Genomic DNA, 16,134 nt, shown 5'->3' with positions numbered 1-16,134 from the left:
GTTGAGAATACGGTTTTGACGCATAACAACAAATCTAATTTGCTAAATACCAAGCATTTTTATTTTATATAAGTAAGGTGAACATTAATCTTATAATAAGCTTTTATAATTTATACAATTTGTCGCTTAAAATTACGAATAATTAAAACATTTAAAATTATAACACAAACTATGACTAGTGAGTCAGTCTAAAATACCGCCCCTCTCGTACCCGGTTCAAAGGTGCCCATTATACTGGCCGCGTTACCGCGCACTATTGCCAAGGAAACCTGTTGAACCAGGAACGAGCTGGCGCGGGGGTCAATACCGCGGTCCCTCAAGCGCCTCCCCAAAACACGAATAAAATCCTTGGCCGCCGAGCACCACACACCCGAAGTCTCGACGGCAAAAGGGACAAAATCGTGGGTCCGCGTTAAGTCCCCGTATTTCGCCAGCTTTGGGCTAGCAGCCCACTCGGCAGCTGCCCCTGCGGTTCGAGTAGTACGAGGCAGGTGCGTTGCTGCAAACGTGCAAGCACAGGTGGCGTCCCACAATAAAGCGCGCCCCCTCTCCCAGGGTATGAGCGTGAGCCCATCAGGCCTCTTACCGTCTGTACGGCTTAGACCCGGCGGTTCCAACTTGCACGGCACGTCGATCGACGCCAGTGCACGGCGGATGACATCATTCAGCGCATGATGCCGGGGGTGTCTTCCCGCGCACTTTAGGCAAGCGAGGCCGTGCCGCCCATCAGAGCCAACCGGCTTACCACAGCGGCATGTATGTGGCTCACACATTCTACACCCCAGCCGAAGGGCAACTCCTATCCTCAGGGTGTTATCGTCCAAGAGCGTGCCCACGTGCGGCGAAGGCAGGGCGTGAAGCCAAGCTCCGGACTCGGGACAGAGGGCCGCACGCAATCTGGCCAAGTCCGCCCCTGACGACAACTCCATAAGGTCCGCAACAGCTGATTTGGCCCAAAGGTCGGCCCAGGTCCTCTGATACTGAGGCTTTTCGGGGGACGTGGTATTAGGGCAAAGCGCATTCCATGCTGATTGGGCTTCGCCCGCAAACGGGATCCTGAAACTGTCACCCTCGAAAAAGATAATATTAGTGACAAGTTCCAGTGAGCCGTTTGCTGAAGCTAAGAAAGCAGACACCCCGATATCCTGCACTCGCCTCACCCCTAAACCTCCATGACGAACCGGAAGACCAGCCTGCCTCCACTCCCGTTCCCCCAGGCTAATGTTAATAATATCTTCCAGAGAGCACCTGAGAACTTCGTCTATGTCGGCAACCTCTTGAGGAAATAACCAAGTAGGACTGGTTCTTATTAAGTAGGTGAGCTTTGGAAGAGAGAGGCTACCCCTGAGAAGAACCAGGCATAACATCTCTAAACCAAGAATGGTTTGTCTCGACCATCCGTTTTGATTGCAGACCGCGAGCTAAGTTAGTTTAGATTAGCTCGCATAGCTGACACAGTTTTCCAGTCTTTCTACAGTTTGCAGTCTGCACATAAATATGAAACGTCAATGGAACCTAAACTAACTAAGGGTGGTAGCAAACTAATCTCAGCTTCGAGACTGCCCTCAAGATCATAAACAGGAACTTGAGCATGATCTCTAGGACAACCTCATTAAGCACACAGAGTGAATGCCACCCAAAGCAAATCAACAACAAATAAATCAACTGTGGACATGAAAAAATACGGGTGAGATTCACAGAGTAACAAATATATTGGAGAATACTTCACTAATTTTCTTTATCAAAAATGAGTCAAAAGTTGTCGTCACAGACCTACAATGCAAGTTTTTAGTTTATACAAACATACTGAATACATTAATATTATTTAAATACTTATAATAATATAAAATTGATTGATTGATAGATTGCAAAAGCGGTATATAAAGCGAAAGTTGATGGTAGGGCTGGCAGAGGAAGACCGAGAAGGACTTACGATGACCAAATTGGAGATGTCCTTAGAAAAGGTTCAATACGATCTACTCTGAACCGGCGTGCGTGTATGAAGCGATTGATGAATGTGGAGGAAGCAAGAGAAGTGTGTCAGATCGAAGCAAATGGAATTCTATAGTCTCTGCTTACCCCGGTGGGAATAGGCGTGAGTTTATGTATGTATGTGTATAATAATATACCAATAAAAATATTCTAAAAGTACTTATGACTATCAAGTTTGAAAGTCAACGAAGAAGTTTGACAATAGCTTCGAGTTGTAGCGTTGTTAACTTATTAGAACATTTCATGAAAAGTTAGATTTACTATGTACGGTCCAACTAGCAGTAGGTACTTAGCAAAAGTTTGGTGTTTGCGACGATATTTTGTGGCCGAAATATGCTGTTTTTACTACAACTCTTCGTTCAGCTCATAAATGACACAAAAACCTGGGGGATTAAAAAAGCCACATCGAAGCAATTCATCTAAAAAAGCAACATTACTATTTGACATTTGTTTGCCTTGCGCACTTGCTTTTATACACACTAAGCAGCTACACTAGTCCGTATTGCAAATATCGTAGAATTAAAACGGAATTTTTAGTGACTTTTTTTTAGTAAGTAATTTGGTAGTAAGTATCACATTTAGTACTGTTGTTGAAAAATACAAATATTATTTGCTTTCACAGCAGACGTTTAAGATTATCGAACCTCCGAAGTTACATAAGTAACCAATCGCCAATTCATACAAATCAGATCCTTCCTTACCACACTTTGCCTTCCAAAACAGCCACTTACTTACCTGAAACAAAACGAAGTAGCAGTCAATTAAAATCGACACATCACACAATACGACAGGTTCGTTAAAGCAAATTCTGCTCTGTCAAAAGCCTAATTATTTACGTCGACACACCTTAAAATGCTGTTGAATTTTCAATCTTGATGGGATGTTTTAGAGTCGAGTTTTAGATTGAGTCGTGTTTGCCTCATTCCATGTCGTTAGTACGCGTCTGTCTCATTAACGCGTGTTGAAAGCGTTGGAAACGTCTTCCCTAAGCCGGCTGGGTTGACCGAGATTCCTTTTGCATGTTACCACGTTTTATTTCAGTGTAAACATTCAGTGCCGCGTGAGTTTTAGAAATGAACGCTTTTTTTTAGAAAGTTTGGTTAAGATGTGAGGATGTCTGGCCGTGCAAGTATCTGTAGTCTGTCTGTATTGAATTTCCTAATTTGTAGAGATATTTGAAGGACTTAACAAAAAACAATTCAAATATACTCTATCACACTCAAAAATAAGGTGACCGTTTCTATGTGAAATAATGAAAAAGCATTTTCTACAAAACCGCAATCCAAACACCCAGTACGCTTGTCTCGCTTTCTAAACTCTACTATCTAGCTATAAAGTTCAAATCCCCAATTTCATGAACTGTGATTGTCATCACGAATTTTCAAGATATTTCATAAAAGTGCTGAAACAGTATCTTAATAATAACGAAATTTCAACATTAAATTCAATGCATAATATTATGCCATCATCTTCAGAGGCTGAAATTAAATAGCATTATTCAAATCACATCTCCGGTCAAAGTTTCGTAATAAATATAAGGTTTTTACAACCTTTGTAAGTCTTAATTTATACAGTGGAAACAAGGAGTTTTACGGAGTTGTTTTGTAGAGGTGGGGTTGCCAACCCTGGTGTCAAGGTTATTATTGAGCCGCCAAAGGCCCCTGACATAACTTATGTAACGACTACGTACTTACATCAGTAAGTAGTAACCAGGACCAACGGCTTATTTTAGAACCAAGGATTACTACGTACATCAAATTAACGGCTCTAGTAACAGCATCACATGTAATATACATCTTGTTACGGGTTCGAATACCGGGATTTTTTTAAATTTCTGCCTAAAATTGACGTGTGTTTCATAAATTTTATGCCTCTCAATTTTATGTCCCTTTCCTTTTCAGCGTATAAGAAAATGACAGGTATAACTTAAAATAAAATTAGATGAAGTGTACAGGGGATATGAAATTGGCCATTTTGGCGATGTGGCCATCGAAGCAATTAATCTAAGAAAGCAATACATTTTAACCCCCCAGGAATAAGCACCAATTATGCTAGACTGGGAGCAACGCAGAAAAAACATAACCACTTGACAGTCCAGGCGCACTAGCAAATCTAGCCTCAACAGTCCAGGCATTTCGAACTTGCGCGGCGTTCGGTGGGCGATATCGTGGCGTGTTATAAATAGGCTTGTAACTCAAAAACTACTGTGGCTATAATAAAGAAAATTCAGAAACAGCAAGCCAGATGTGCAATGATTCTAATTAGATAAAAATAAAAAAGATCACATTATAAAATCTATCTCAAATCCAATTAGAATTGACAGAATCCGCTCATTTTTTCAGTTATCCCAGCCATGCCTGTTAATAGCATGTAAAGTATCATGTTCTAGGGACTGTAATAATTTTTATTTGAAAGCGCATTTCTTACACTTTTTACTAGTATTCAAATTATATTTTAATGTTATTTAGTTTAAACACAAGAAATATAAATATAACACCTGGTCACGACTTATTTGTAACACCGTATTCTTACCAAGATGGCCGCCCTCGCTAAGTTTCTGTTCGCACTGAGCGTTTCTGCCTTTTTAAGTCGATGGTAACTATGGTTACCAATAACGGGTAAGATTGACATAGACATTTTGTGTGTGTGATTTCAGGAATTAAAGAAAACCAGTAGAAAAATTAAGGTTTATTAATATGAACTAAAACCAATTTATAATTGAATGCTTGTTTTATTTACATTTTTTACCAAGCACTTAACATTCGGACCTTAAAAATATATATTTTTTATTAGAATTTAAAATTACAGTCTTGCAATACAATATACTTGATTGCACAAAATGACGTACCAAACAAATAAATCGAGACACTAGAGACAAAAGGCGGCCTTATTGCTAAATCTAATTGCGCCTGCCGCTTTCTGTCCGTAAGCTCCTGTCGGACATCTACTGGCAGTTTAGTAATTCGTTTTTTTTTTGTAATTACTCTCTGTGTCCTCTCTATAGCTGAACTATAGCATCTCTGAAAAAAAAGTCATTGTTTAGAACTGAAGTTAAAATAACGCTAGCGCTCCGTTTGTACGAACCCTTAAACCCAGATAAGTCGATGGTAGGTTTAGTTACCATGATGAAAGTTGACCAAATTTGGTGTACCCTGCAATCAATATCCTGGGCATCTGCTGAAATAATTGTTTATTTCGGTAAATAATGTGTTTCCACGAGTAACTAATAAGTAACGTGGTATATTTAAAACATTATAAAATATAATGCGTCGTGTAATATTCCGTAATTTGCCTCCATTTTAGTGTCAAGAGACGTTTTTTTTGATACGATATTTTTCTCTTAATGTTTTTGGAACAAAATCATGGCTTAAATGTTCAGGTTTTTGTAGAAAACGGTAGAGGATATATTCAAGATGTATGCTAATCAATAAAAATAATATATTTTATATACTTACGGCATATTTCTTGTCTAAAACACTCAATCGCAAACACAGTAGTTGACAGTAGACTCGACCAACACTCGTCTGACTTCGACAGTTGTTTTTTTAATGTTACCAACTCATAGGGAAGAGATGCAAATACCACCTAGTAAGGATTTTTATAGTACACAATACTAGTATAATTTTATAATCTATACTAGCTTGTAAAACTAGTTAATCCATAAAATTGGTCACCCTAACGGAACCCCGACTATTGGTAAGTATAGCTACCATCGACTCCTGAGGTGAATTTGGAATCGGTAGCTATAATTACCAACGACTGTAGAGTGGATAACGTTTCATGATGCTTATCGGGCTTGGGCATATTATATGATCAGGCATAGCTTCTTCTGGAATAAACAGGTAACTTATATGTACAAACAAATAACCAAGTAACCACAAACAACAGGTCGTGAGACCATTAAAAAATATGCTTATCAAATATGTATAAAACACTTCTACCTTTCGATTAACCTTTACCACCAAATAATTTTACATTCATGAGGAAAAAAATAACATTTTTTTCCCTTTAAAACAACCTTCGCGCGGAAATGATACAAAAATAATCACAAAGCGACGTTCTATAAAGTCGGGAATTTCTGCAAGTATCTGTAAAAAGTTATCCCGGAAATTTATGTACGTATAAATCCCCGCTTATATTCTAGGCCCGGATATAATTTTCGCGGTCTCTCCCCTCGCCTTTTGTTTTTATGTAAATACCCAAAATAATAATCAGCACGACATAAAGCGATCTATTGAGAATAACCCTTAGTCACAATGTTATTGTAATGGTGATTTAAAATCGTAAGACCGAATGTCATTTTAATATCCATACTTTTACTATTATGTCTGGAAATGTCGACAGCAAGAGGATAAAAGTAATGTTCTGTTATGTTGGCTCTTTGACCCCTTGTTTTTGAAGTTATTGGTACCTATTTCTACATTCTATAACGGGCTCTGTGGTCCAGTGTCTGAGCGATGGAGTGAAGTCCTGGGTTTGAAATCCGGTGGGGACATATCACTAACCAGACTGATCACCCCATCGCCCGAAAATAAGATGATCCGCCCTTCGCGGCTTCGTTAAGCAATGAGACCCTGCTACTATTTTTCATGGGCCATGTCAGGGGCGTTAAGCGGCCCAATGGTAACCCTGACAACATGGTAGATGAGGTCAGTCACTGACCTCACAACCCACTCGAGAGAAGAAGAATGGGTAGAGATGTTTTGATTATAACAGTGTTATACTATTAATAGTTGCAATAGTAGTAGTACTACTAGTACTAGTAGTAATCACTAGAGAGACTACAGAAATGTTTTTGCCTTCTTAAACCCTAAATTTATATTTACCTACCTAGTCAATTGGCTAGATAGATAAATATGAATATAGCGTAGGTCACTCACCCCTACGGAGTTGAGTTGAGAGTTGTTTTTTGTATTAGATATGTTTTTCTTCAAAGTTTTCTTCGTAGTTACCCAAATATATAGGCACAACTAATAAGAGTTTATGTGCTATAAGTATTTATATGTTATTTATATTTATGAAGTAATTACTTTTCCGATATACATTACGTTAGAGTAATATAAATGAGCGGATCTAATACAGGCTAAGAGGTTCACGTTCAAAATGAGAATGGTCGAAAAAATGGTCGAATTCTCATTTTGACTACCAATATTTTTTTTTTATTTTTGACTGTTTTTATTTTTTAACCAGAGGTCCTCTTCCTAAGGAATCGGTATGAAATAACAGAATTTTTAATGAAAAGATAGCAACAATGTCATGATTTCTAAGGTAAGGTAAAAAATCTGGAAAAAGGTACAAAATGGGTCATATCTCCTAAACCGTAAATAATCGCTGAACGTGCATGGGGGTGTTTTAGTAGCTAATGAGCTATATAATTTTTCGTTTTGAACGTGAACCTTTGGGGCGTCCTGTATAAATGGCTACTTGGAAAATTGTCGTCAATATTAATAGTCCTATTAAACGGCAGGCATGGGCCTTGTTTAACTATTCAACAGTTATTTTAAGAGCTTTCGTATCGTGGGGTTGGTAATATAGTACGTTTAATACTTAATATGTATTACTTTTGTTGTATACTATAACATATACAGAATGTAAGTGACATCGTAACGAACAATCAGAGAGATAATTCAGACCATGATTCTGAGTTAATATCAAGTGGAATTTTCTCGTCGCAAAATTGGTGACTTTTTCTAGTATTTTTAAATTATTTTCAATTCTATACTTTTGCGATGGAATATTCCACTTGATATTAACTCAGAATAATCAGCTGGATCATCCCCTTCAGTATTCATTACGATGTCACTTACACCCCGCACAAGTACATACAGTAGCCATACAAGTAGGTACGAGTGTTCAAGTGGAATCCTTTTCCTGACAGAAAATTTATGAAAATTTTAGTGTTTTTTTAATTATTTTTCGTTCCATACTTTTGCGACGGATAATCCCTCAAAGTTTTCATTACAATGTCACTAACACCCTGTGTAGGTTCTGGGAGTAAGAGCCCTATCTCACTAAGATACAATGGTGGTGCACCACGGTTACAACAAAATAATAACGTAATAATGTAAGCGCTAAAACGATCGCCGAAGCGAGTCAGACAAGTGCTTGATCCGCTTTTTTAAATTATTATATACTTAAATAGATTTGTGTTTGGCCACAATTTCACAGTTTACCACCTTAGGAAACAACATTTTGGGTGGTACACACTTACGCTGTTACACTGTTGAAAAAAAACGATTAACTCACACTGATCCTTGGAACCAAACCGGTTTTGTCTGTCTAGTTTTCAGTTTAGGTAAGCGAACCCTATGGAAACGGAATAACAGTAAAGAGATGCCTATGGAAATTTGTTTGTCTGTCTGTGTATTCTTTTTTTAATAAAATAGGGTCGCGTTTCACCGCAATCTCACCTGATGGTAAGTGACGATATGGTCTAGGGTGGATCACGCCTACACAGTAGCAAAACTACTCACTTACTTTGTCAATTGACATAACATGTTTTACGGTGTAACTATTATGCATGTACTCGTCAATTGGAGATACTGGTATAAATTCAACTTTATGCCTAATTAAAAAGAAAGTTTTTCAAATACTAGCTTTAATTAATAAGCTTTTATTTAAGCTTCTTACTGGCATGGAAACGCAAGTTCCAAGTCAAGGCAGAAATGAAAATATTTTTTTGTTAAACGTTGCAATAAAGTCCATAAAAATGTAGTTTCTTATATTCCTCTTGTTAGAAGTCTGAAAGCACTTCACTGAGAAATTCATTTCAAAGACGTCGTATTAAGCAAAAGTCTTATACCTACAAACAGCCTTTGTAATCGTCGAAGAAATAAAATATGCAAAAAATATGTAATAAACGACTTTGTTTGGATGCAAATATGAGACAGTTTCTTTTGAAAAATTGCTCTTATGTTTTAGATGTGCTTGTGTAACGAAGTAAAGATTTCCTCTCTCACGTGAAAATACTTCAATTTCTTGTTTCTTCAAATAAACACGCTTTCGCGTTTATTCGCATTCAAAGTCATTGGAGCGAGGTGAGAAAGGCTTTTACATGATAAAAACAACATAAAGGTAAACAGTACCTATAATTTATTTTATTATACTTACCTTTAATTTATTAAAGTTTTAAGGCGGAATATCCTTTTAAAATTCAAACCCCATAGTTCAACTATTGTGTCCAGAAATCTCGTAATATTAGTGTCAAAATGGCAGGATCACTTACAGTACAAATACTGAACATGAAGTAATAGCCTAGTTTTCAACTAGTCAAATCAGTTACTTTTTTTGAAACACGAAATTACTATGGAATTTGTATGAAAAAGCAACCCGTGACGTCATAGAAAAACATGTAAAATGTCGCACTTATTATTACATGTTGTTGTATTAAAATTCATAAATAAGTTAATAAATAGAAAAAAGAAAACGTTTTTTGCGCCTTTGGATCTTTCTTTATTTAGTTATCAGAATTCATAATTTATGTTTGACCTAGGAAAGTACCCAATTATCTAGCTCCGGTTTATAGGCATCTCGACGTCAAGATGGCGAGACCACAAAATTATCGTGTGTCTTTTGAATAAGAAAGGCACAAACATTTTTGGTTAAGGTATCAAATAGTATCTCCAACCATGTAGGTATGGAAATCAGAATCATTTATTCAACGTAATTATCATGGATAATCTTGTTGAAGGTCAATGTAACATTTTTGAATTTACGTCATTTCGCAAGGTTTTATGGCTGAGGAGAAGAAATGACAAGAAACTGCAACAGCAATTTTAATGACAGCTAGAACAAGAATGAAATGATTCTTTCAAAAAAGTACATTGTTATTCCATTCTCACCAAGGAGACGGCGGGTTTAGAGGCCATAAAATGTAAACACAAAGGACCTCATTTACATTTCGCCTAGTGAACATTTTAAATTTTTCAGGACTCCCTAATAGGCCCTTTTGACCTCAACCCGGCTTCATTAGTTACATGTGGGTTGGATTGGGGGAATAAAAACCTGTTTAAATGTACTATCTAGCTCTTGTAATTTCCATAGTACAGGGGTTAAAAGGCCACATTGAAGCACATTTAAACAACATAAAAAGCCTATGCACGTCCCACTGCTGGGCACAGGCCTCACCTATAGTTTTTTTTTGTTTTTATAGCACTTATCCGTACTTAGGGAAACTCGCAAAGAGAAAATTTAAATCGACAAAAACCTTCGCTTTTTCTCTTTATGTATAATATTCCTACGTAATATAAAGGTAGGCAAATGATATTGATTATTTAGTACTATTACGTATCTACGTAAAATTTTGTTCATCAACACAATTTATGTTTGAATGATAACATGAAAATAATATTTATCTCGCAAAAATCATTTGATTTTGGAATTCACTGTTTCTGAATAGGAATTTGTGTTTAAATGTCGCTTATCGGAGATATTGGCCGGAGATTACGTAAAGTCGAGGAGAATGGAAGAAACAAAGGAAGGCCTTTGCCCAGCAGTGGGATCAAGTGGGGTAGCTTAGCTAAGATTTAAATATTATAACAACCCGAATCCCGGTGGGGACATATCACAAAAATCACTTTGTGATCCCTAATTTGGTCAGGACATTACAGGCTGATCATCTGATTGTCCGAAAGTAAGACGATCCGTGCTTCGGAATGCACGTTAAGCCGTTGGTCCCGGTTACTACTTACTGATGTAAGTACATAGTCGTTACATGAGTCATGTCAGGGGCCTTTGGCGGCTCAATAGTGAACCTGACACCAGGGTTGATGAGGTTGGTAATCCACCTCACAACCCACACAATAGAAGATTATAACAACAGCGAATGCAAATTGTTTTAGGTTTCTTGTGGCTCTGTCCGCCCCATTAATGCTTATGGGCGTGAGTTGTATGTATGTATGTATGTAAATATTATAAATATTTATCATAATTTCAATATTGCTTTCATGCTACAAATTGCGCCCTTTCGGTGAATATTGGCCTGAATCAAACATGTCCAATTTATTACTGATAATAGCTATCAGTTTCACTAAATCAAACGACCTTTGACCGATTCCACATACTGTAATTAACCAACAACATTTGAGGCCTGATTTTGTTATTTGGACTTTGTGTAAAATAGTAGTAACCATTTTGGTTGATAATCCGTGAACTATAACATTTAATTAAGATGATTGAAACAAAATCATCATCTTCCTAGCTTACCATTGCAGACATTATCAACAGGTCCAGATTTTTTAAAGAAGCGTCCTTCAGTTTGACCTTCCAGAAAAAACAGCCTACCTATTGCCCAGTAGGGCTAACATAACATAACAAAATATAATTGTATATAATAAAATTTAATTGTAAGCTGTTGGTTTTCTCAATAAACAATAAAATAAAAATAAAATAAACTGCCTATATACGTCCCACTGCTGGGCAGAGGCCTCCCTCAATCAACCGGAGGGGGTATGGAGCATACTCCACCACGCTGCTCCACTGCGGGTTGGTGGAGGTGTTTTTACGGCTAATAACCGGGACTAACGGCTTAACGTGCCCTCCAAAGCCCGTGCTTCGATGATTCCGTAATCATCTTACTTTTTCGGACAATCAGGTGATTCAAGCCTGAAAAGTCCTTACCAAACAAAGGACACTACTTAAGGTAAAAGCACACATTTAAATAAAATCAAGCGTTTTAAAGTTCTTGTACTCATTTTATAATTGGTGATAGCCCTGTTCGAAGAATGCGTGACTGACATCGTAATATCACGGGTTCGAATACCGACTCGGGCTGTAAACCGCACTTAATTCAACTTTATGAATTTGAGTTCGTGTTTAGATCATAGATAATTGATAAATCTATGTAGGCAACTGAGTACAAAGTAAGAGAGAATACTGTGGAAGGATAATGAATGGGGATTTGGTTGTTTATAAATACTTTCTTTCTTTCTTTCTTTCTTTCTTTATGTTACGAATTTAGGTTGGTTAATGAATATGACGGAAGGAGGTTTTTTAAAAATATAAATTGGTTGTCTATTATTAGATTGGAGTTGGAATATAAGGGGCATTTAGTTTTTTGGTTAAAAGGACAAAACATAAATAAATCATCTCCCTAGTTTCACACGGTCCGCTAACCTAATCTGAAGACCCATATTTACATTTTTTACAGCAGCGACTGCCTGTCTGACCTTCCAACCCGCGAAGGAAAAACCAGCCCAATACAGGTTAGGTCACATACATCCAAAAATACATTTCTAGGGAATGTGGGTTATGTGAGTGTTATAAAAACAAAAATCAAAAAATATTATGCTAAAATACAACACCTAACAATTACAAAAATGGCGTGTGCGTCGAGTGCGAATTAATCTGTGTCACAACTAGTATAATTTCCGGGCAAACATTATATTTTATCCACATAGTTGGTTTACACCTTACCATATCGTGTTGTAAGCGCAAATGCGTGCTTGCCTTAATTTATAGCTTAAGTATACGAGTCGTTGACCATTTGGGACTTAAAAAAATACATAACAAAGTCAAACTCAAATACGTATATACTTTACAATCTAAGGCTAAGGAAACGGAATAGAAAGCTAATTTAATGCACTTTAGCTTAGAAAAATCTCTTTCTTACCGTGTGCCGCCTAACCCGTTAGTGCGAGCGAGACACAGTTCGCGCACTCTCTCCCCTACTCCTTAGCGCCCTACTGCCATTCATCATCAGCCTATTACCGTCCCCACTGCTGGGGCACGAGCCTTCCCTATAGATAGATAGGGAGATAAGGCCTTAAACCACTACGCGGGCCCAATGCGGATTGATGGTTATTAACGACTGCTAATGCAGCCGGGACCAACGGCTTAACGTGCCTTCCAAAGCACGGAGGAGCTCGAGATGAAAACTTTTTTTTGTGGTCACCCATCCTATGACCGGCCTTTGCGAAAGTTGCTTAACTTCAACAATCGCAGACCGAGCGCGTTTACCGCTGCGCCACCGAGCTCCTCACTACTGCCATTAAGAGTAAAGTAAAATAGGAGGTGAAATCGGCACCCGATACAAATTGGTGCGGGGCGGAGAATTACCGTTTTATACGTAGAACTAGCTTTTGCCCGCGACTTCGTCCGCGTGGCGTGTTATAAAAAAGAGATATTTTTCATACAAAAGGATTTTCCCGCTAATTCCTGTTCCCGTGGGAATTTCGGGAATTCCTTTCTTAGTGCACTCCTTTCTACGGTACCTAAGCTACGTCCCATCCAAATTTCAAGTGCCTACGTTTAGCCGTTTAGGCTTTGCGTTGATATGTCAGTTATTCTGCCAGTCAGTTTCTCCTTTTATATATTTAGATTATTCTTTAATCTATGCTAGACGGCAAAACTGATAGACAAAATAATATCATGTCTATTAAACATAGACAAGATAAGTCACCATTGCGTGTCTAGTGGTTAGGTTGGCATTCGCACCCGACTGTCCACAGAGGGAGAAATAAAAAGTTTACACCTGTCCCGCCCATTTGTCACCTTGTTACGTGCCCCTGGCTTTTACCACGTTTTTTTTTTATTTGCACATGCTACTGTTGCTACGCCTGTGCCTGTGTTGGCGGATAAGCGACGCTTATCAAAATAAGCTTTTGTGTTTAAAATAAAATTGGGTTTCAGGTATACACTCTCTCTATGATTTAATTATTTCGTAATCTGCCTTTCGTAAGTGATCTAATCAGTTACCTACACATTGAAAAAAGTTTATTGAGTATATAAAACTAGTTACAGTAATAAATTATGCCCTGACTCCTAAAGTAGTATAACTGTGTACTTAACTTACTAAAATAATACCCTTTTTTATAAATAACTATATTAAGTGTAAGAGTAAAAATACAATAAACAAAAATGTGTGTTGTGTGTGAGTGCGTGTGTGTGTGCGTGCCTGCGTGTATGTGTGCGTGTGTTCATTAAATTTGATTAAATTGACTGTGATATGCGAGTTATTAAGGTCAAAATACCTTAGAACTAGAAAAAAATAGAGATTGAAAGGCCAACTAACAGACTGGTGAATTGAGGTAATCTATTTATATGGAGTTAAATATTTTCCAAGTATATATTACTTATTCTTTTTTTTGACGTGACTTACTGCAAATTTGCCGCAGATGGCTTTAACTACTTGGCCGGACAAATGGGGAGCGCTGAGGGCTCTCATCGGTAAGAAGAATATATTAGAACATGGTATTTTTATTATACATTAAACTACAAAACTCTTTATTACACTTGAGACGAACATTAAAACAAACAGTTATAATCAGTTTGGTAGTACCACAGGCTTCCTTATTGCTAAGGTAGCACTCTCTCTGAGCAACCTTTAGTTTTAGGGAATGAATTTACTAAAAGCGCTATTATTTTCAAGCGCGTAATTTAATCCCGATTATTATTTTAATTCCGATACTTGAGTTTATTTCTGAAACCTACTTAGTTCTTTTATGTTTGTTCAATTGTTTTTTATGATAAATCGGCTGCAGCTGAAAATCAGCGCCTTAATCAAGCTACAACTAGGCTATGGCATTTGATGAGTTGCAATCGTTTCGGCATTATTTATAATTCTATTGTCAATTACACCACTAAACAATGTATAAATATGTATTTTTTGCATAGTAAAACATCATCCGTTAAAAAAAAGTTACGGCAAATGTTATAAGTAAAGTTCTTTTAAACTCAATTTGTATCGAAATGCAGATAATGAAATAATTAGTAGCTCGAGGACATGCTTCACCATTCTTTACTGGATTGGTACTCGCTATACACCAGCCCAACTGGGCACCCTCAGGCCTGTTGTCTTAAACGTTGTACCGGGTGAGAGCCTTCAGCGCTCCCCATTTGTCCGGCCAAGTAGTTAATGCCATCTGCGGCAAATCTACAATAGAGATTGATTGATAAGTGACGTCAAAAAAAAAAGCTATACGCCAACAGTCGAACTAATGACTAATGTCACGCGAGGTTATTGTACGTAAAATTTATTTTGTGAATTGCGCATTATCTGTAAATGCTGTGACCTGGTTTTGACAGGTAAAGATCTACGACAAATACTACTGATTTTAGAGAAACCTTCTTAATATAATGTTCCGTGGATTTGAAATATAAATTCGTTATAAAATACGGAACAAAATATAAAATACCGACAGTGACTTTTTTCTAACGTACTGTTGATTCACTGATCCTTCGTCGTACCACATATGTATAATTGTTAGTGCGTGCTCTAGTTAAAAAGAACTTTAGGCCGGGTTTCCACTGACGCGGAGATGGACGGAGAAGAGCGGAGATGTGCGGATTTGACCAATCACAGCGTTCGAGAGAGCGAAAAACGAAGACGCTCTGTCACTCTCTCCCTCACGGTGATTGGTTGATTCCTGCACAGATGATCCACTGACGATCCACTGCACAGATGAGACGGAGATAAGCACAGCTCCGCGTCAATGGAAACCCAGCCTTATATTGTGGCTCCGCTGTAGAGCAAATAATTACAAAATATACTATTTATCGTCTACTGTTTAGGTATATGAATAGTAAAATGTTATTCACTCCAATGAAAATAAAAAATAATCCAATAACTTTATTTTATACTTTCCTTGCTAATGAGTTAGAGACGCAACGCAATTTTTATCAAAATGTTTTTAAAAACTGCAATCTACGCAGAGAAATATTATCCAAGTATTTTATGAAACGGGCTATTTATATGCAAGCGCTTAATATTATAATCCACGGGAGTTAATAACTCCTCATTGAAGCAATTCATCTGAAAAAGCAATATTGCATATAAAAGTAAGTGCGCAATGCACACAAAATATGAAATAGCAATATTGCTTTTTAGGTGAATTGCTTTGATGTGGCCTTTTTAACCCCCCAGATAAGTCATCATCAACAGCCTATACACGTCCCACTGCTGGGCACAGGCCTCCCCTCAATCAACCGGAGGGGGTATGGAGCATACTCCACCACGCTGCTCCAATGCGGATTGGTGGAGGTGTTTTTACGGCTAATAGCCGGGACCAACGGCTTAACGTGCCCTCCGAAGCACGGAATCATCTTACTTTTTCGGACAATCAGGTGATTCAAGCCTGAAAAGTCCTTACCAAACAAAGGACAGTCTCACAAAGTGATTTCGACAATGTCCCCATCGGGAATCGA

At 37.7% G+C, this 16,134-nt stretch overlaps 1 protein-coding gene and 1 long non-coding RNA gene across 2 annotated transcripts in view; both read right to left on the bottom strand.

Annotated features, from left to right (window-relative positions):
• The window catches only part of LOC126371991 (uncharacterized), a 220,455-nt gene that overhangs the window by 159,105 nt on the left and 45,216 nt on the right, over window positions 1-16,134 (bottom strand). The window lies entirely within an intron of this gene.
• LOC126371780 (uncharacterized) lies at window positions 4,655-5,544 on the bottom strand. The gene is made up of 3 exons (XR_007567077.1): window positions 5,448-5,544; window positions 5,114-5,169; window positions 4,655-5,012 (listed from the first exon to the last, which is right to left on the bottom strand). It is a non-coding gene; the product is annotated as an uncharacterized LOC126371780 (long non-coding RNA).

The sequence above is a fragment of the Pectinophora gossypiella genome, chromosome 13 (genome assembly GCF_024362695.1).
Source record: "Pectinophora gossypiella chromosome 13, ilPecGoss1.1, whole genome shotgun sequence".
Classification (NCBI taxonomy): Eukaryota; Metazoa; Arthropoda; class Insecta; order Lepidoptera; family Gelechiidae; genus Pectinophora; species Pectinophora gossypiella.
The sequence above is the reverse complement of the archived record's forward strand: the minus strand, read 5'-3'. Positions and strand labels throughout refer to the sequence as shown.